This window comes from Marmota flaviventris, chromosome 2, assembly GCF_047511675.1.
Source record: "Marmota flaviventris isolate mMarFla1 chromosome 2, mMarFla1.hap1, whole genome shotgun sequence".
Classification (NCBI taxonomy): Eukaryota; Metazoa; Chordata; class Mammalia; order Rodentia; family Sciuridae; genus Marmota; species Marmota flaviventris.
Window position 1 is genome coordinate 80,880,718 of NC_092499.1, and position 21,906 is coordinate 80,902,623.

Consider the following 21,906-nt stretch of genomic DNA (forward strand, 5'->3'; position numbering starts at 1 on the left):
GAGATTGATTTCCTGTGGGTGGAGAGATGGAGGCGACTGAGGGAGGAAAGGAGAGAGCTGGCAGGGCATCATGGAAATGAAAGAAGATGAAAGAGAGAGTCAGAAAGTGAGAAAGATGGAGAGGGCAGACGTGAGGTGGTGGCACATGGCTAGTGGCTCCCGTGCGGGGCGAGTTGTGGAGAAGAATGGAATGTGGCGATCTCAGGGAGGATGCCAGGGTGATCGCTGAGCAACACATCCATGGCTCTGGACATTTCGCTACTCCCAAGAGCCAAGTCCATGATGATCCAGGTGGGAAGGGCTGACTGACATGGAAGCCTGCCTCTGTGTTGTCAAGAGCCTCAGGCGCTGAGGCGCTGGAGGAATGCCGTGTGGTTAAAAGTGCAGGAGCGGGGGAGGTGCGTCAGCGGCCGGGGATAGGGGTGGTGGGTTGCTTGCCTTGCTTGTCACAGCGCGGCGGTTGGGTGGGGATCGCGTGTTTGGAGGGGAGAGCAGGAGCCCCTGCCGGCAGCCAGCGAAGAATGAATGGGCAGTCCCAGAAATGTGGCCTGGGGTTGGCGGGCAGCAGCAGGCAGGACAGCTCCTCGGGAGTGAGGGGGGATTAGGAGGAGGCGGGGTTCGGGGGTCGGCGGTGGACAATCTGGAGAGGCTCTGCGTGCTCTGGGCTGGCAGTGGCAGTCCCCCCTCTCGGGCTGGCAGCCCCCCCGCCCTCGGGCGGGCGTGTCCCCGTGCGTGCGGGCAAAAGCCTGGGGCACCTCCTTCGAGCCGGAGTCGAACCAGCGACCTAAGGATGTCCACTTCTCTCTATCCAGTCTACAGTCCTCCGCTCTACCAGCTGAGCTATCGAAGGGTGCACACCAGCCGGGCGGTTTCCTCTGGCTTTGTGCAGATGGGAGAGGAGAGCTCTCAGGTCCAGGGGTGGGGACCCATCGCATCTGTCTGCCTTCCATCCCAGGCAGCCCTGCCTCGCCCTACCCTGCCCAGTACCAACACAAACACATACACACACACACACACACACGCTCACATCCACTCGGCATGGGAGCCTCTGGTATCCAGCGGAAGCCTGGCATGATTTGGGTGGTGGCGGGGGGCTTGGCCTGGCGGCTACCGCCAAGATCCCCGCCGCAGGGCTCCTGCCTGTTGCGCTCTTGCCCTCTTGCCCCTCTGCCAACCCTCTGCGTCCCGCCTTGTACTGGTGTCTAAGAGGATGGCACTGAGGCGGCCTGAGAGGGCCAGGGGCCGGGCACCCGGTTGAGACTGACCCAGGGGAAGGTTGCGTCCCCGCGGGGAAGGCGGGGATGTGGAGACCGCGCGGGTGTGGGTTGGGGATGGAGGAGAACCAGATGGGACAAGAGGAGGCGGCTGCGCACCTAGCACAGCCACAGCTCCACCCCCGCTGCAGGGTCTGTTGGACACCGCGATCCGCCGGTGCCTACCAGCCTGGCCCCTGAAGCCCCGTTCAGGGTCCCAGGTGGCGGGGCCTGTGACGGCATCCTTGGCTGTGGCAGCATTGGGAGCCAAGGGTAGGGGTGTGATATGTGGGGGCAGGAGTGATGGGTTGCTTGCTGCAACACGGTTGGGTGGGGATCGCGGGAGAACAGGAGTGTCTCTGGGCGTCCAGTGAAGAATGGGCAGTCCAAGAACTGGGGCCTGGCGTTGGCAGGCAGCAGAAGGCAGGACAGCTCCTTGAGAGCACGGGAGAGATAGGGGGGAAGTGCGGGGGTCAGCGATGGAAGAGGTGGGCGGTCTGGAGAGAGAGTCTGCCTGCTCTGGGCTAAGAAGGCAGGGTGCAACTTGCAGTGGCAGGGGCTTCATCAGGCGGGCGTGTCCGCGCGCATGGGGGTAAAACCTCCCCCATGCACTTCCTTTGAACCAGCGACTTAAGGATGTCCCCAGATGTCTGTCCAGTCTACAATCTTCCGCTCCAGCTGAGCTATTGAAGGGTGCACACCAGCGGGGCTGGGTCCTCTGGCTTTGTGCAGAGGAGAGCTCCCAGGTCCGAGGATGGGGACCCTTCACATCTATCTGCCTTCCATCCAAGGCAGCCATGCCCCGCCCTACCCGGCCCATAAAGGTTCAGTCCACGCCTTCAGGGCCCAATAGTAACGAGCGCGCGCGCGCGCGCACACACACACACACACACACATACACACACACGCACTTACATAGGCACATACCTTCTCGGCTTTGGAGCCCCTGGTATTCAGCAAAAGCCTGGCATGCCCTGGGACCTTGCGGGAAGCCTGGCCGCGGCGTGACCCGCAAGATCCCCATAGCAGAGCGCTGTATACAAGCTACCCCCCCCCCCCCCCCCAACACCCAGATTAGAGGGGTCTCTCCCTTAGAGGGAGGACTCCCCCTACGCTGGGTGCAATGAGGAGCTCCCCCCTACTCCTAGGTGAGAGGAGCCTCCCCCCAAGTGAGGGGAGTCTTCTCTACCCTGGGTGAGATGGTATACGAGCTCCCCCCCCCCCCCCCCCCCACACACACCCAGGTTAGAGGGGTCTCCCTCCTGGTCCAGGCAGTCTTCAATACCCTGGGTGCAATGAAATACAATTCCCCCCCACACACCCAGGTTAGAGGGATCTCCCCTCTAATGGGGGTGTCCACTTTACCCTGAGTGCGATGGTATAGGAGCTTCCCCCAACATCCAGGTTAGAGGTGCCTCCCCCCTTGAGATTGGCGTCCCTGCTACACTGGGTATGGTGGGGAGATCTCCCTGACATCCAGGTTAGAGGGGTCAACTCCCTGGAGGAGGGATTCCCCTCTTCACTGGGTGGGATGATATACGAATTTTCTCGACACCCAGGTTAGAGGGGTCTCCCCTCTAAAAATGGGAGTCCACTGTTGTAGGGACAAACGAGGCAAGGCAATAAAGATAGCAGGAAATTTTTATTTGGCTGCAGCCAGGCTCAGAGGGCACAACTTTTGCTGTAATCAATTAAACTACCTGAAATAATTTGTAATCAAATCAACTCCCTGAAACCCCGAGTTAAGGGAGTTTCAGAGTTTTATACCCAGCATATAAGGGGAGGGGCTCAGAAGTTCACAGTCTGCAAAAGTTCACATAACAGCAGCTTTTTCTTTCACTGTTTTGAGTAAGTTAACCCTTCAAGGACAACTCCTAAGAAAGGGAGAGCTGCTTCTCCCCTCTCTTTCCTTCCCCTGCCAGCTGTTACCATGGAGCCTAATTGTAACTTATCTTAAAAATATAGACATCTCTGTGAAGCCCTGCTCAAGGCCAGAGGCCTTGTTTGCACATTTCTTTAAAGTACTATACTGGATATGTTTGTGAAAAACTAGTAAGGGGTGTCCTGCACCTGGAGTGCTGGTATTTTCTCAGCCAGTGGCCAAGTAAAACAGGGTGACACTGTTGCGACCCCTCGCCGGCAAGGGAAAACACGACACAAGATTCTTCTTTCAGCAGTTTATTCAGGCCTTGATTCAAGTATCATCTTCTAGCGATCCCCCGCCGAGCGCCCAAGCATAGCCTAATAAAGCCTCCCGCATACCAATCTTAAGCCGCCACGTGGATCTTTCTCATAGGGCGGTCAGGGATTGCGCGCCAACTCTCCATAAAAGGAGTTGTTTACCACAGGCCACAGTGGGAGCCGGCGCCATCTTCTAATGGCGGCCACGATCTATAACAATGGCTTACCACATGACACGAAAATAGAAAGTTTATCTACATTGAACTCTTTTGCAGAGACTCTTTTGCTGACAGTCCTACAGTCAGTCTAGGTGAAGATTTCTAGAGAGGCCCAGTTAAGACTTTTCAGTGGAGAAAGGGGTGCCACTTCAACTGTACCCTGGGTGAGATGGTATAGGAGCTTCTCCGGACACCCAGGTTAGAGGTGTCTCCTCCTGGAGGAAGGAGTCCCCTCTGCCCTGGGTGCAGTGGGGATCTCTCCCCGAAACCCAGGTAAGAGATGTCTCTCCACTGGAGAGGGGAGTCCCCTCTACCCTGGGTGCAATGGTATACAAGCTCCCCCTGACACAAGGGGAGACCCCTCTACCCTGGGTGTGATGATATATGAGCTGCCCCTGACACCCAAGTTAGTGGGGTTTCCCCCTTGGAGAGGAGAGTCCCCTCTACCATGGGTGCGATGGTATAGAAGCTCCTCTCCATACTTGGTTAGAGTGGTCTCCCTTCTAGAGGGGGGAGTCCCCTCTACTCTGGGTCCGATGGTATACAATCTCCCCCTGTCACCCAGGTTAGAGGTGTCTACCCCCTGGAGGAGGAAGTCCCCTCTTCCCTGGACCAATGGTATATGAGCTCCCCCTGACACCCAGGTTAGATGGGTCTCCCTCATGGAGGTGGAGCCCCCTACCCTGGGTGCAATGATATATGAGTTTTCATGGACACCCAGGTTAGAGGGGTCTCCCCCCTAAAAATGGGAGTCCACTGTACCCTTGGTGCAATGGTATAGGAGCTCCTCTGATACCCAGGTTAGAGGGGTCTCCCCCCTGGGGCCGGGAGTTCCCTCTACCCAGGGTGCGATGATATAGGAGCTCCCCCGATACCCACATTACAGGGGTCTTTCCCCTGGAGGGGGCTTTCCACTATACCCTAGGTGCAACACCCAGGTCAGAGGTGTCTCTTCCCTGGAGAGGGGAGTCCCTTCTATCCAGGGTGCGGTGGGGAGCTCCACCCAACACCCAGGTTAGAGGTGTCTCCCTCCTGGAGCGGGGAGTTACTCCTCCCTGGTTGCGATGGGAGCTCCTCCTGACACCGAGGTTAGATGTGTCTTTCCCCTGGAGAAGGGAGTCCCCTGTACCCTGCAAGAGATGGTATACGAGCTCCCCCCCCCCACACCAAGGTTAGACGGGTCTCCCCGCTGGAGAAGGGAGAACCCTCTACCCTGGTGCGATGGTATAGAGCTCCCCCAACATCCACTTAGAGGGGTCTCCCCCCCTTGAGTGGGGAGTCTCCTCTATCCTTGGTGTGATGGTATACCAGCTTCCCCGACACCCAGGCTAGAGGGGTCTCTCCTCTGGAAAAAGGAGTCTGCTCCACCCTGGGTGCGGTAAGGAGCTCCCCCTGACTCCATGGTTAAAGGGGTCTCACCCCTGGAGGGGGAAGTCTGCTCCACTCTGGGTGAGGTGGCGAGATCCCCACAATACCCAAATTAGGTTATCTCCCTCCTGGAGCTAGGAGTCCCCTCCACCCTGGGTGCGGTTCGGAGCTTTCCCGAACACCCAGTTTAGAGGTGTCTCCCCTCTAGAGGGGTAAGACCCCACTACCTTGGGTGCATTGGGGGCTCCCCCGAAAACTCTGGTTAGAGGATACTTTCTTATGGAAGGGGGAGTTCCCTGTACCCTGGGTGTGGTGGGAAGATCCCCATGACACCCAGGTTAGAGGAGTCTGCCCCCTGGAGGTTGGAGACAACTCCACCCTAGTTGCGGTGGGGAGCTCACACTGACACCCACGTTAGAGGTATCTCCCCCCTGGAGGGGGGGAGTCCCCTCTACCCTGGGTGCAGTAGGGCGCTCCCCCCAACACCCAGGTTAGAGGTGTCTTTTTCCTGGAGCTGGGAGTCCCCTCTACCCTGGGTGCAATGGAAAGCTCTCCCCAACACCCAGGTTAGAGGGGTTGCCCCCTTGTAGATATACCATGGATGTGATGGTATATAAACTCCTCCCCAATATTCAGGTTAGAGGTGTCTCCCCACTGGAGAGGGAGTCCCTTCTACCCTTCTACCCTGGGTGTGATGGTATACAAGCTCTCCCCAACATCCAGGTTAGAGTTGTCACTCCCCTGGAGAAGGGAGTCCCATCTACCATGGGTGCGATGGAATATAAATTTCCCCAGACACTCAGGTTAGAGGTGTCTTTCCCATGGAGAGGGGAGTCTCCTCTACCCTTGGTGTCATGGTATACGAGCTCCTCTGACACACAGGGTAGAGGGGTCTCCCACTTGGAGTCCACTCTACCCTGGTAGCGATGGTATAAAAACTCCCACAAACACCCAGGCCCTGACACTCAGGTTAGAGGTGTCTACCCCCTGGTGAGGGGAGTTCCCTCCACCCTGTTTGTGGTGGGGAGCTCCCTTGGATACCCAGGTAAGAGGTGTTGAAGTGGCACCCCCTCTCTCCACAGAAAAGCCCTCTTCACCATGGTTGATTTTAGGACTGTCAGCAAAAGAGTCTCTGCAAAAGAGTCCAATGTAGATAAACTTCCTATTTTCATGTCGCCCTGTTTACTTGGCCACTGGCGGACAAGATACCAGCACTCCAGTTGCTGGACACCTCCTTACAAGTTTTTCACAAACGTATCCAGTATAGTACTTTGAAGAAATGTACAAACAAGGCCTCTGGCCTTGAGCTGGGGCTTCATAGAGATGTCTACATTTTTAAGATAAGTTACAAATGGGCTCCATGGTAACAGATGGCAGGGGAAGGAAAGAAAGGGGAGAAGAAGCTCTCCCCTTCTCAGGTGTTGTCCTTGAAGAGTTAACTTGCCCAGGACAGTGAAAGAAAAAGCTGCTTTTATGTGAATTTCTGCAGACTGTGAACTTCTGAGCCTCTTCCCTTACATGCTGGGTATAAAATTCTGAAACCCCCTGAACTTGGGGTTCAGGGAATTAATTGATTACAGCAAAAGCTGTGCCCTCTGAACCTGGCTGTAGCCAAATAAAACTGTTTCCTGCTATCTTTGGTGCCTTGCCTGTCTGTCCCTACAACAGTGTCTCACCCATGGAAAGGGAGTCCCATTCACCCTGGGTGCAGTGCAGAGCTCCCCCCAACCCCCAGGTTAGAAGTTTCTCCCCCATGAGGAAGGGAGTCCCCTTCACCCTGGGTGCCTCTGGGGAGCTCCCCATGACACGCAGGTTAGAGGTTTCTCCCCCCTGGAGCGGGGAGTCCCCTTTACCCTAACTGTGGTAAAGAGCCCTTTGAACATACAAATTAGAGGTGTGCCTTTCTTGAGGGGGGAGTCTCCTCCACCCTGGGTGCAATTTGGATCTCACCCCAGCACCCAGGTTAGAGATGTCTGGAGAGGGGTGTCCTGGAGTGGGGATTCCCCTACACCCTGGGTGTGGTGGGGAGCTCCCCCTGACATCCAGTTTAGAGTTGTCTCCCTCCTGAAGGGGTGTGTTCTGTCCACCCAGGGTTTGGTGGGGAGCTTCCCCAGCCACCCAGGTTATAGGGGTTTCTCCCCTGGAGAGGGGAGTCACCTCTATCCTGGTTGCAGTCAGGAGCTCCCCACCACAACCAGGTTAGAGGTGTCTACCCCTGGCCGGGGGAGTCCCCTCTACTCTGTATGTGATGGAAAGATCTCCCTGACACCCAGGTTAGAGGGGTTGCACCTCTGGAGAGGGGAGTCTCATCTACCATGAATGTGATGGTATGTGAATTATCCCCCCAACACCCAGGTTAGAGGTGTCTTCCCCCTAAAGAAGGGAGTCCCCTCTACCCTGCGTGGGATGGTATAGGAGGTTTCCCAGTCACACTGGTTAGAGGTGTCTACCCCCTGGAGTGAGGAGTTCCCTCTATTCTGTGGGCAATGGTATACAGATCCCCGGAAACCCAGGTTAGAGGTGTCTTTCCCCTGGGGAGGGGAGTACCTTATACCCTGGATGCCATGGTATAGTAGATCCCTCCAACACCAAGTTTAGGGGTGTCTCCCCCCTGGAGGGGGGAGTCCCCTCTACCCTGGGATTGATGGTATAGGAGATCCCCCTGACACCCAGGTTAGAGGGGTCTCACCCTGAAGAGGGGAGTCCCCTCCATCCTGGGTGCAATGTTATAGGAGCTTCCCCTGACATCCAGGTGAGAGGGCTCTCACCTCTGAAGGGGGGAGTCCCTTCAACCCTGAGTGCGATGGAAAGCTTTTCCTGATCCCCAGGCTAGAGGTATCTTCCCCCTGGAGGGGGGAGTCTCCTCCACCCTGGGTGCAATGGGGTGCTCCAATCGACACCCAGGTTGAAGGTTTCTCCCCCCTAGAGTGGGGAGCCCCCTATACACTGGGTGCTTTGGGGAGCTTCCCCCAACACCCAGGTTAGAAGTGTCTTTCCCCTGGTGCTTCTTCACTACCCTGGGTGCGATGGTTACAAGCTCACCCCGACACCTAGGCTAGAGGGGTCTCTCCCCTGAAGAATGGAGTCGACTCTATCCTGGATGGATGGTATAGGAGCTCCCACCAACACCCAAGTTAGAAAAGTCTTTCCCCTGGAGAGGGGAGTTCCTTTGGTGCAATGGTATATGAGCTCCCCCCATACCCAGGTTAGAGGGGTCTCCCCCCTTGGAGTAGGGAGTCCCCTCTTCCCTGGGAGCGATGGTATATGAACTCCCAGAGACACTCAGGTTAGAGGGGACTCTCCCCTTAAGGGGGAGCTCCCTCTAACCTGGGTGCGATGGTATAGGAGCTCCCCCTGACACCCTTGGAGGAAGAGGGGTCTCCCCGCTTGGAGGAGAGTCTCCTCTATCCTTGGTGTGATAGTAGAGGAGCTCCCCCATACACCCAGGTTAGAGCAGTTTTCCTCCAAGAGGGTGGAGTCCCCTCTATCCTGGGTGGATGGTATAGGAGCTCCTCCCAACATCCAGGTTAGAGGGGTCTCTCTCCTGGATTGGGGAGTCCCCTCAACCCTGGTTGCCAAGATACACCAACTCCACCTGACACCCAGGTTAGAAGGGTCTATCCCCTGCAAGGGGAGTCCCCTCCACCCTGGGTGCAATGGTATAGGAGCTCCCCATGACACGCATGTTAGTGGTGTCTCCCCCCAGGAGAAGGGAGTCCTCTCTACCCTCATGCGATGGTATACGAGCTCCCAATGACACTCAGGATATAGGGGTCTCTCCCCTGGAGAATGGAGTCCCCTCTACCTGGGTGCAATGGTATGCAAGCTCCCCCCGAACACCCAAGTTAGAAGTGTCTCCTCCCTGGAGTGTGGAGTCTACTCTACCCTACAGGCGATGGTATACGAACTCCCTTGACATCCAGGTTAGAGGCGTCTCCTCCATGGAGGAGGAAGTCCAGTCTACCGTGGGCGATGGTATTTGAACTCCCCCCAACACCCAGGTTAGAGGTGTCTCTTCCCTGGAGGGGGGATTCCCCTCTATTAATGGAGTGATGGTAAACGAGCTCCCAACGACACCCAGGTTAGAGGTGTCTTCCCCCTGGAGGGGGGAGTCCCCTCTACCCTGGGTGCAATGGTATAGGAGTTCCACCTGGCACCCAGGTTAGAGGTGTCTCCCCCCTGGAGGTGGGAGCCCCCTATTCCCTGTGTACAATGGTATATGAGCTACTCCCAACATCTAGGTTAGACAGGTCTTTCTCTTGGAGGGGGAATTCCCTTCAACCCTGGGTACTATGATATACCAGCTTCACCCAACAGCCAGTTTAGAAGGGTCTCCCTCCTGCAGGGGGGAGTCCCCTCTACCCTGGGTGCGACGGTATAGGAGCTTCCCCCACAACCCGGTTCATGGTGTCTCTCCCCGGGAGGGGGAGTCCCCTATACCCTGAGTGCCATTGTATAGGATCTCTCACTGAACACTCAAGTTACAGGTCTTTCCCCCCTGGAGGGGGGAGTCCCCTCTACTCAGAGTGTGATGGTATATGAGCTCCCCTCGACACCCAGGTTAGAGGGGTCTCCCTGCTGAAGGGGGGAGTACCCTCTACCTGGGTGCGATGTTATATGAACTCCTTCAGACTCGCAGGTTAGAGGTGTCTCCCCCTTCGAGGAGGGAGTCCACTCTACCTTGGGTGCAATGGTATAATAGCTCCCCCTGACACCCAGGTTAGAGGGGTCTCCCTTCAGGAGGGTGAAGTCCCTTCTACCCTGGTTCGATGGTATACGAGCTCCCCCCAACACCCAGGTTAGAGGTGTCTTCCCCCTGGAGGGGGGGAGTCCCCTGTACCCTGGGTGCCATGGTATATGAGCTTCCCTGGACACTGAGGATAGAGGGGTCATCTCCATGGAGAAGGGTGTCCCCTCTACTCTGGGTGCAATGGTATATAAGCTCCCCCTAATACCCAGTTAGAGGGGTCTCCCCCTTAGAGAGGGAGTCCACTCTATCCTAAGTGTGATGGCATATGAGCTCCTCCCGACACCCAGGTTAGAGGGAACTCCCGCCTGGAGCTGGGAGTACACTCTACCCTGGGTGCCATGGTATACGAGCTCCCCCCTACAACCAGGTTAGAGTGGTCTCCCCTGTGAAGGGGGAGTCCCCTTTACCTTGAGTGTGATGGTATATGAGCTTCCCCCAATATCCAGGTTAGAGGTGTCTCCCCCTTTGAGGGGGGAGTCCCCTATACACTGGGTGCAATGGTTTAGGAGCTCCTGTGGACACCCAGGTTATAGGGGTCTCCCTCCTGGAGGGGGTATCCCCTCTTCCCTGGGTGTGATGAGAGCTCCCCCCAACACCCAGGTTGGAGGGGTCTCCCCCCTACAGGGGAAGATTCCCCTCTATCCTTGGTGTGGTGGGAGCTCCCCTCTGGAGGGAGGAGTCCCCTCTACTCTGGGTGCTATGGGAGCTCCCCCAATACCCAGGTTGTAGTGGTCTCCCCCCTGGATGGTGGAGTCCCCTCTACCCTGTTGGGGTGGGAGCTCCCCCCTACATTCAGTTTGCAGGGGTCTTTTCCCTGGCGGGGGTAATCCCCTCTATCCTGGGTGCAGTGGGAGCTTCCCCCGACTCCCATATTGGAGGGGTCTCCCCCCTGGAGCGGGGAATCCTCTCTTCCATGGGTGTGTTGGGAGCTCTCTCGACACCCAGTTTAGAAGGGTTTCCTCCCTGGAGGGGGCAGTCCCCTCTACTCTGGGTGCAGTGGGTGCTCCCCCTGATACCCAGGGTGGAGGGTGGGATCATTTTTTAAATCAATCAACCTTGGCCTAAAATGTTAATTCTTTTCTTTTATGGTCAAACACCTGTATCACCTTGGACAAGTTTCTTAAACTCTTTCTTCTCCTCTCTTTCATCTGTCAATGATCTCTACCATGTTAGATTATTGTGAAATCAAATGAGATAGCATAAGCAAACCATCCATCAATGCTCAGTATATAATGAACACTGAATAAATTTTAGATATTTCTCTATAGAGATGTAGTCAATTCTGGAACTAAAAGAGTATAAGTGTCAATATATGAGTATCAGGGGCTGGGGTACAGTGCTTGCCTAGCATGTGTGAGACACTGGGTTTGATCCTCAGCACCACATAAAAATAAATAAATAAAATAAAGGTATTGTGTCCACTACAACTAAAATTATTTTTTAAAATATGAATATTAATAAATTTAAAGTCTATGTGCTTATAAAAGTAAAATAAACATACCTGAGGCCCTGGGTTCACTTCTATTACCAGAGGGAAAAAAGAGAGCTAGCGAGAGAGGGAGAGAGAGAGGGACAGAGAAAGAGGGGGTGGGGAGAGAAAGGGAAACTGATTTTCTCTGTGAGATTATTTAAGAACAAAAAGAAGAGGCAGGTGTGGAAGAGAGCACACCTGTAATCCCAGTGACTCAGAGGTGAGACAGGAAGATCCCAAGTTCAAAGCTGCCTCACCAATTTAGAAAGGCTCTAAGTAACTTAGCCAGACCCTGTATCAAAATAAAAATAAAGAGGTTTGGGGTTGTGGCTCAGTGGTAGAGCACCCCTGGGTCTAATCCTCAATCCTGGAGAAAAAAAACAAAAAAAAGAATAAAAACAAGGAAGGCAGGACAACCTGGTTCAAGGTCAGTGAGACCCTGTTTCAACAAATAAAAAGGGTTGGAATGTAGCTCATTGGTGAATTTCAATCCCTAGTATGACTCAAATGTAAATAAATGAAATGAAATTAAAAATAAGATGTAAGATGGATAAGACCAGGAAGGGGTTACTTGAATTACTAAATTTGATTGCCTATATTTATTTAATTAATAAAAGTGATCATTTTTTTCACAATCATGGTTATCACTTTTTTACATGGTCTTTTTCAAGAGAAACATTTTAAAGGACAGCAAAGTATCTGAGAATCTTCATCTAGAAGATTCATCTCCTGTAATGAGGAGAAACAAAAGATCTAATATCTTAAACCACTGGCCACTCAGATGAATGTCAGTGCCTCTCATTCTCTCCTCCATCTCTCCTCACTTTTCTTTCACAACTGACTTTGTCATGGACCTATCTTTGAACCTGATCATGGTGCTTTGTATTTTAATGATTCTTTTCTTCATTTCTTACCTTTTAAAAATAATTTGTCTTCTGACTTTTCTCCTCCCATAATGTTCTGCTCTTGTTACAGAGCAATATTCCAGATGTTTCTGCAATCCTGAATAGAGCACCACCATAGTTTCCTGCTCATTTGAGGGAATCTTATCAATGACCTGGGTAGACACATTGTTCATTCATGAATAAGGAAGCACTCTCCAATTAAAGACATTGCTCTAGAGGAGACTTCCATATTGACTTCATTGAAAACAAATGAGCAGAGGTTGGGTGTCTGTTTAGTGGTAAAGCACTTGTCTAGCATGCATGAGACTCTGGGTTCAATCCCCATCACCACATAAGTAATAAACAACAACAAAACAAAAACAATTTTCAAGAAGAAGAAGAAGAAGAAGAAGAAGAAGAAGAAGAGGAGGAGGAGGAGGAGGAGGAGGAGGAGGAGGAGGAGGAGGAGGAGGAGGAGGAGGAAATAATAATGAACAAATTAAAAACCTTTCACCTGAGCTTTGACAAGATCCAGAAAACCTTTGTTAACAAGAAACCTTACCTGATAACATTTAATTAGCATAGGCTATAAATCATTTTGCTGGGAATTTACATAGGCACAGTCTAAAGTTTCTGGGTAATTGGTGGCTGTTCCTTCTATGGTTCTTCCTAAAAATGGCACAACAATATCTTAACCATTTTTGTACTGGTCTCTCTCTTCAGAGATATTTTGGCTCTTGCCATCCTCAAGAATTGGTTCTCAGGCATAGGGACTGAGGGGCTGTGGGGAAGGGCTGGAGAATCTAATGGCATCAGTAATTTGCCCCTCTGTTCTCCTGTGAGTTAGTTGAATTGTTAGCAACAGCTGTACCATGCACATTATGACTGAGTACAAGGAAAGAGTTTTTAGACCAAAATGAAAGAAAAAAATAGTATTTGGTATTAGTCATGGCTCTCCAGAGTAACGTAACCAATAGAGAGCCTTTTTCTCAGGAGGTGTGTGAGGATGGCCTTAGGCCTGAGCCCAAGCAACTCCATTTTAAAAACTCCAGTTTGAAACCTGCAGTCTCACCAGGCACAATCACAGAGACCTCCAGTATGACCTCAAACAAGTTATTTCCCCTCACCCAATGTTAGAGTCTGTAAACAAGTCAGGATGGTGCCTGGCAAATGTTAGAGTCTGTAAACAAGTCTGGATGGCGCCTGGCATTTTGCCAGAGGGAGTGGTTTGTGAAGTAACGTCAGCAAGCCATTAAGTGTGGAGATTCCTTATTGGTTGACTGCTGTATCGCGTTTATGTTAATTAGATAAGCTGTGTGGAATGTATATATATATACCCCTCCTGTCCTACAATAAACGGCTCCCACTCCTGCTGTATCAATGTACACAAGTTGTTCGTCAGCCTCCGGTTATTTTGCTGCAGCCGGACTGCGGCACCTGATAAACAGTGTGAAGCCCCTGGCAGGCTGTCCTAGCCTGGTAAGAGGGAAAGGCGAGAGGATCAGGATGGAGACCACCAGACCAGATGTTTCTGACCCCAGGGTAAATGATATCATGGAGAAATCCGGTGGTAGCTCATAAGGATTGAAAGGGGGGGTCAAAAGCCCCCAATTTAGTATAAATAATAGAGTTGATGAACAGGGATTCAGCCAGCTAAAACAAAGATGCACTTGAGCTGGAGAGCCTGATGAGGTCCTGACATCCCATCACTTGTCATCGTTTACTGATACTCTGTGTGATCCTCACTGCTTTCAAACTCTACCACCTGCTGGTCCTTGGTGAGAGTCACAACTTCTCCCTATGACCCTCTCCTCAACCAGTTGTCCACTCCACACCAGGAAAAGCCTGCCTTGGTTCCAGACCTGGTCACCTTGGTCTAAGTGAGTGTACATCGTCTGGACATAAAGCCTAAGGCTTAAGACTTTTAAACTTAGCACACAGAGGAAATGTCTGTCATTAGACTGTCACGATTAAGTGTGTTTTGCAGTGCTTAGAATTAATCTAGAATTGTTTGCTGTGAATTGATTATGTCTATTGCAGTGCCTAGCATTAAGGATTGTCGTTTTCTTCATAAAGAACCTATAGAGTGAAATTTTTTTGAGTAATTTGAGTGAATAAAGCATTTAAAGGGGCAGAAGCGCGTGGACATTCCTTATTTCTCCCCTCAACTGCATACATCACAATTTTACCCCCTCCTGACAAGGTGTCTGGCCTCCACACTCCTCTTTAACCATCAATTGATTATCAAGGCTCAAGTCCCATCATGGATGGTAATCTGCATTAGTCAAAATCTATTGATTTAATAATTAAACTCATCTAAAAATAACCTTCACTGTGTAATGCTGAAGATGCTTTGACTATATCCCTTTTGGCTTTGAAATTTACATGTTTTCCAGCCTTCTTCTCCCTGATCTTTTCTGATCTTTTATTTATTTATTAGCTGTAGATGACACAATACCTTTATTTAATTTATTTATTTATTTCTGTATAGTGCTGAGAATTGAATCCAGTGCCTCACACATGCCAGCCAAGCACTCTACCAATGAGTCACAACCCCAGCCCTGTGTTACTATTTTTTTATAACTTTATTTATTTTTATGTGGTGCTGAGGATCAAACCCAGGGCCTTGCACATGTGAGGTGAGCGATCTACCACTGAGCCACAACCCCAGCCCCTGTGTTACTATTTTTAAAATAAAACCTGCTTTATATGCTTGGTGCTTCTCTAATGTTCAAACTTCAACATTTGAGGAAGCAGAACTCATCTCTGATAACTGGCAATATTGAAAAACTGATGTGACTCCATTTTAAAAAATAAATAAATAACAGCAGCTTCTGCCTCAACGCCTGTCCTAAGGAAGGGGGAGTGACCCTTGTCCTTGGAAAAACTCACACAGCACTCCTAAGCACTTACCCACCCTGCTGAGCTGTTTGTCTGTAAATAACAGGAGAGGTCTGCAGTGCCAGGTGTCCCTGACTCAGTTAGGCTAGGTGAGGACTCATAGCAACCCCCCCTAGCAACCTCCAATCCGCATGAGACAGAGAAAATACCTGGAATGCCAGATGACCCCCAAGTAGTTTATTGTGGTTGATAACCTGTTGGGAAACCATATAGTTTAGCACGTACACCCCTTGTGACCTAAACCAATCAGTTCAAAGAAATCCCCCTCTTGTACTAACCAATCACCCCTACCCAACTTGTTCCTGCCATTGAATGTGCTAATCAATGTTAAGAGTTGTTGTTTGACTTTCCCGCGGTATGGAATGATTTGCTGTGTGATGTTGTGATGCATAGAGAACCCCCCAAACCTATAAAATCTCACTGAACAAAGGACTGGGACTCACTCCCTGGGACTGCTGCATCAGGAATGGTTGTGAGTCCAGGCTGAGCTTGCAATAAAGAGTCTGGTGTGATTGCATCAGATTTGGCTCCTGGAGGTCTATTGGGGTCCCATGAATCTGGCATAACAATATCACCAAGACTGATGTCCTTCACCCACAGCAGAATGATTTGCAGCTTCCAGGGGCCAGGCTGAGAAGCAGTACTCAGACTGTCAGCACTGGGTTAAAAAACATTTTTTAAAAATCCTCTTTTGGTGTCCTGCTATTCTTACACATTAGAGGCAGCACTGTTGGGGATGCAAATCTAGTCAAGATGGCCCTGGCAGTTTGCCAGGAGGAGTGGTTTGTGAGGCAACACCACCGAGCCATTAAGATGGTGGAGATTCCTTATTGGCTGATTGCTGTATCTGGATGATGCTAATTGAGTCAAGCTGAGTGTAATCAGTTAGGTATATATACCGCTGTTATTCTGTAATAAAGCAGTTCCCGTTTCAACCTTCAAGTTGCTTGTCACCTCCCAGTTATTTGCCCAGCCGGACAGCAGCAAATGGTGGCCTGTACAGGGGAACCCCGGGACACTCCGGCATAAGTGACAAGGTAAGCTGCCCGTCCCTAGAAATAGATAGGATGGGAGGAAAGTTGCCCGTCCCTAGAAATAGATAGGATGGGAGGAAAGTTGCCTGTCCCTAGAAATAGATAGGACAGGAGGAAACCTGCTCACCCCTGAGGAAGCAGATAGGGCGAGAGGATGAATGGCCATTTCAAGAAAATGGAGAAGATTGATACAGTGTGTTTTTGTTTTGTTTTGTCTTGGTGTGTTGTATTGTCTTTGTTATGGAAATATGGGATCAGAAGTTGGTGGGAACCAAACTGAAAGGGTGCTAAGTAAATTGCTAAAGGAAGGTAGCACCCCAGTAAAACCAAGAACAGTTAGGGCATACGTTGATAAAAGCCCAGGAACTCTAGTCAGAAAGAGGAAGAAAGTTCAGAGGAGGAAGGACTATCAGGGAAGGAGTTACAACAAAAGGCTGCTACTAAACACTTTTCGTTACCAAGAGGGTGCGTGAAGCGGCATGGTGCGGCGGCTGCCGCATGCACAAGCCAGTTGCTGCGCAGCAGGGACTTTCCAGTCAGTAGTGGTGGTGGCTGCAGGCTCTTCCCCGCCCCCCTCCATGGGGCTGCTCGGGGGGCAGGACACTGTGGCCGGTGGCGGAGGATGCGCCCGGTGCCCCTGATGTTTGGCCATTTCCAATGCCAATAACTAATGAGTTGTCAGTTTTTCCCTATTTGCTGCAGGTGCTGCCACGGGACTCCTCACTATTCCTGTGGATACAAATGTTCAGAATGCTATGCTTTGGTATTTTACAGCTTTCACCACAGCTGCACCAGCTTACAGTTATTATCATTAAAGGTCCTGACCCAGTGATTGTCTGGAGTTGAGGGTCTGTTTGTGTGTTTCAACAGGGAGAACATCAGCCAATTTGGATTCCAGAGAGACTAACTAAAGCGATTTCTACAGACCAAAAAGAAGATGATTTAGCTCAAATCCATAACAGCTGATATCCAGAACTCCATTTTAGCTATCCTTACATCTGTGACAATGGTTCTCCCACACCTGGAGGCTAATGAATAATGAGCACCATTAAGGCCTATTTCAAATGTAAAAAACCTTGAGGCTTACTTGTGGGAATACCTTCAAACCCCCATGCAAGTTACAGGAAGAAGGAATTACAGCTACCATCATCACAGCTGTTGCTGTTTCTGCTGCTGCTACTGAAGCTTCTGTGATAGCTATCACACAAACTGTACAAACTGTTGCATCAATATTTACTTCAAGAAGAAATAGACATATTAATGGATTCCTTTGCTTTAAGCTGCTTGCGGAACTTACCTGGACTGTGTATCACTTATATGCATTATGAACTGATACAACAAATTGTAATTGTACCAGGGTATCTTTGCTGATGGTGTCATCTGTGGTGCAGTTTTTCCAGGGGTTTCTCACTTGGAGCAGTCAATGGCTTGGTATCGTGGCATTTTGTATCCTCCTCTTTCTGCTTGTGGCAGGTTGTTTATGGTGTTTGTGTAAAAACCACTATGGTCGTTATCCACAAGTATGGCTACATAATGTTGGGCCGGTAGTCAAAGACGGGTAAGATCCAATTACAATGGTACCAACCTAAGACAGGAGGCTGACGATTTGAGGTCAGACCATCCAATGACGGATAAGGACCATATGTAGTATTGGACAACCTAAAACAGGCATGGTCCCTACGCCACATACTTGTTGTTTAATAAAACAAAAGGGAGGAGATGTTGGGGATGCAAATCAAGTCAAGATGGTGCCTGGCAGTTTGCCAGGAGGAGTGGTTTGTGAGGCAACGCCAGTGAGCCATTAGGATGGTGGAGATTCCTTATTGGCTGATTGCTGTATCTGGATGATGCTAATTGAGTCAAGCTTTGTGTAATTCAGTTAGGTATATATACCACTGTTATTCTGTAATAAAGCAGTTCCCATTTCAACCTTCAAGTTGCTTGTCACCTCCCGGTTATTTGCCCAGCTGGACAGTGGCACAGCACCTTTTTGCATCCAACTTAGTTTTTAACTGTTTAGACTCCTTATTATGTTATTGTATACATGCCTGTGCATACAGAATCTTTCACTTATTTTATCTCTGACAGACCAACTTCCAGTTGAAAGATTGTACAATAATTCAGAAAACCATGTAAAGACCAGATTGTTACAGTAAAACATCATCTTTTTCTTAGACAGATTTATGCCTATAGGTGGCCCATTCAGCCAAGATCTTTCCCAAGAAACCTTCTATGGGATCAACACAGTATTGCCCATGTCTTAAAGGACAAGAAACAGATATAAACAAAAAAACAGAGACAGACTGAGAGGATCCCTAAACCATGGAAGACAGACCAGAACTTTTAAAACAGACCAGTTAGGTGAAAAACTCCTTAAGTTCCTAATTCCTGCTTAGCCACGACTTCTACACCAGCAGCACCACAGATGTCCCCACAAAAATGGGAATCAGATGTTCCCACAAAGGGGAACCAGGAGGGTAGAATCAAGGGTCTCGAGGTGCTCACCCAGGGAGCTTACCAAATGGCCACCGGTGTTGTAATTTTACTGTGTTCAGTTTCCTTTTTCTCAAAGTAGACCAAGATGATGAAGCAATCCATATAGTTCAAGGAAGGAAGGCAGGAATCCCCCAAAGCAAAAGAGGCTTTGGAAGCTTTAAGATCCTTGTTTAGCATCTGCGTGGCCATGTAAAGTGACAGCAGCCATTTTAAGAAAAGGTTTTGCTTTCCCTCCCTAGGGCCTTTCTGAGAATGGCTCACCACTCCCTCGTATCAAACCAACCCTTCAGCACCTGCATTCTATCCCACCCAAGGGCATATCAACCACACCCTTAATTGCCCATTAGGACCCACCTGGCTCTAATTTCTGAGCCGCTCCCTTAAAAGTCTCCAACCCCAACCCTGTCTTTGTCTAGGGAGAGATGGCCTTTATTTGTCAGCTTTGACAAATAATCTCCCCCTTGTATCTCTGCCTGGTCTCCATCTTTCATTTCTAGCTTGTCCCTCTCCCCGTTTTTTCTCGATTTCCTTTCATTGGTGCTGAAATCTGGGATTGGGTTCCCAGGTGTGCCCATGTAATGCCAGATTCGTGGGACCCCAATAGACCTCCAGGAGCTGAATCTGATGCAATCACACAAGAGTCTTTATTGCAAGCTTGAGCTGGGACTCACGTTTCCAATGCAGAAGTCCTGAGGAGTGAGTCCTGGCCCTTAGTTCAGTGAGGATTTATAAGTTTTGGGGGATACTCTGAGAAACTGATGTGACTCATTTTTGAGAAACCAGCTTCTACCTCAAGGCCTGTCCAGAGGGACGGGGCAAGACACTTGTCCTCAGAAAAACCCACAGAGCACTCCTAGGCAAATACTCACCATGCTGAGTTGTTTGTCTGTAAATAAATCAGTCTCTGATTCAGTTAGGTAAGGGCCCATAGCAACCCCCTAGCAACCACCAATCAGCAACAGGGAAAAATGCCTGAAATACCAAGGGACCTTCCCAGTAGTTTAGGTGATTGATAACTTGTTAGGAAACCATGTAGTTTAGCGCCTACACCCCTCTCAGCTTAAACCAATCAATTCAAATATATCCACCTCTTGAACTAACCAATCACTCTGACCCAACTTGTTCCTGCCAGTGAATGTACTAATCAATGTTAAGAGTTGTTGTTTGATTTTTCCCGCAGTGTGAAATGATTTGCTGTGTGATTTTGTGACACACAGAATATCCCCCAAAACCCTATGAATCCTCACTGAACTAAGGGCTGGGACTCACTCCTCGGGACCCTGTATCGGAAATGATTTTGAGTCCAGGCTCGAGCTTGCAATAAAGACTCTTGTGTGATTGCATTGGATTTGGCTCCTGAAGGTCTATTGGGGGTTCCCACAAATCTGGCATTACAACTCTATGCGTCACTATGTAGTAGGGACAAACGAAGCAAGACACCAAAGATAGCAGGAAACAATTTTATTTGGCTACAGCCAGGTTCAGAGGGCACAGCTTTTGCTGTTATCAATTAATTCCCTGAACCCCAAGTTCAGGGAGTTTCAGAGTTTTATACCCAGCATGTAAGGGGAGGGGCTCAGAAGTTCACAGTCTGCAGAACTTCACATAAAAGCAGCTTTTTCTTTCACTGTTTTGGGCAAGTTAACTCTTCAAGGACAAAACCTGAGAAGGGGAGAGCTTCTTCCCTTTCTTTCCTCCCCCTGCCAGCTGTTAACATGGAACCCAATTGTAACTTATTTTAAAAATGTAGACATCTCTGTGAAGCCCAGCTCAAGGCCAAAGGCTTTGTTTGCACAGATCTACAAAGTACTATACTGGATATGTTTGTGAAAAACTAGTAAGGGGGTGTCCAGCACCTGGAGTGCTGGTATCTTCTTGGCCAAGTAAACAGGACGACATGAACATAGGAAGTTTATCTACATTGGACTCTTTCTCAGAGACTCTTTTGGTAAAATATTCATGGTGAAGAGGGCTTTTCTGTGGAGAAAGGGGGTGCCACTTCAATTCCCCCCTTTAATGATGCTCCCCATAATTTAATCCTTTAAATTTAAGAGCATCATTACCGTTATCTTGGCTTAAAGCCTTATACAATGTCAAAACCTTAATTGTTGTCATCCTTTCAACAGCAGCTTCTATAGTGGACCCAATAGTTTAATGCACAGTGGAGCCAAACATGGTAGCAATGAACAGGTTAACAGCAAAATATCCACTATGTTAGACCAGGATGCAAGAAAAGACCACTGACTCTAATTAAAATCAAATTAAAGCAAGCTTATTATTTCGACCGGGCAGGCTTCCTCTCCCTCCCCAAACCACGGGAACAAGACAGCAGCCGCAGCTTTCCTGCAGCCCAGCTTTATAGCCCAGAAAGTTACACAAAGGGGGGTTACAGATAACAAAACTCTGGCCCCAACATCAGAATTTATGAAGGTCATTAGAGCCTCAGAAAGGGTCATTGTCTGGCCAGGGAAGGCCAAGATTGATGAGACATCACTAAAGTTTCAGAGAGGGCTGCTGTCTGGTCAGAGAGCCTGGCATGGGCGAGTTCAAGGCAAGAGCAGGCATTCCAAGCTAGTTCAGAATTTGCAATAATTTATAGTAAAGCCGAAATTATCTTTTCATGGCTTTGTTGCGAGATGGCTCTCAATTTTAAGAGAAAATCAGGTTGGGACTATCAACTATACCAGTTAAGCTTTTAAATCTACCAAGAGTTGAAAACCATCTCCCAAAAGCATGTTTGGGACCCAAATTTTAATGCCCTTCTAGGTATGAACTAGCACATGTGCTAGTTATCTTGTGTTTTTGGCTATATTCTTAACTGCCTATTGTTATCCATTTGGATGCAACAATCTGAGCTATTGAACTCTCCACATATTTCTTTTTCCTCAGCCAGTAGTAGGTAATCTAATGCCAAGCAGTTTTGATAGTTAGCCACTCGCATCTGGTCTGTTGTGTGGCCAGAAGGTCAAAGGCTGTGTAGTTTGAATAACAATAATTTTTAGTCCAGCTTGTAAGTGAATAATTCTGTTAACATGTAAATAGGAGTTCTATAACTCCAACTGCCATTTTGTGCCCAGGTAGCAGGACCATAAGTGGCAATAATCTGGAGTGGCCAGTTACCTTCACCCCAAGATTGGTCACCTTCTAAATCAAGTTTCTTTCCAATGGACCTCTTTTTCCTTTCCAAACAGTCATCCATCTATAGCATTCCTCTGGCAGGACAGGTCCTAAATAAATTTTTTACCACCTCTTAGTTATAATGGATTGTCTTGACACATGGTTCACATGATCTCCATGGTTGGAATAGGAGTAGGGCAGAATCCCTTATGGTTATCAAAGGAGACCAAACT

General features: G+C 49.6%; 1 non-coding gene across 1 annotated transcript; it reads right to left on the bottom strand.

Moving 5' to 3' along the window:
• Positions 1–756: 756 nt before the first annotated feature.
• On the bottom strand, positions 757–850 carry Trnay-gua (transfer RNA tyrosine (anticodon GUA)). Its single transcript has 2 exons — positions 814–850; positions 757–792 (listed from the first exon to the last, which is right to left on the bottom strand). It is a non-coding gene; the product is annotated as a tRNA-Tyr (tRNA).
• Positions 851–21,906: the final 21,056 nt, after the last annotated feature.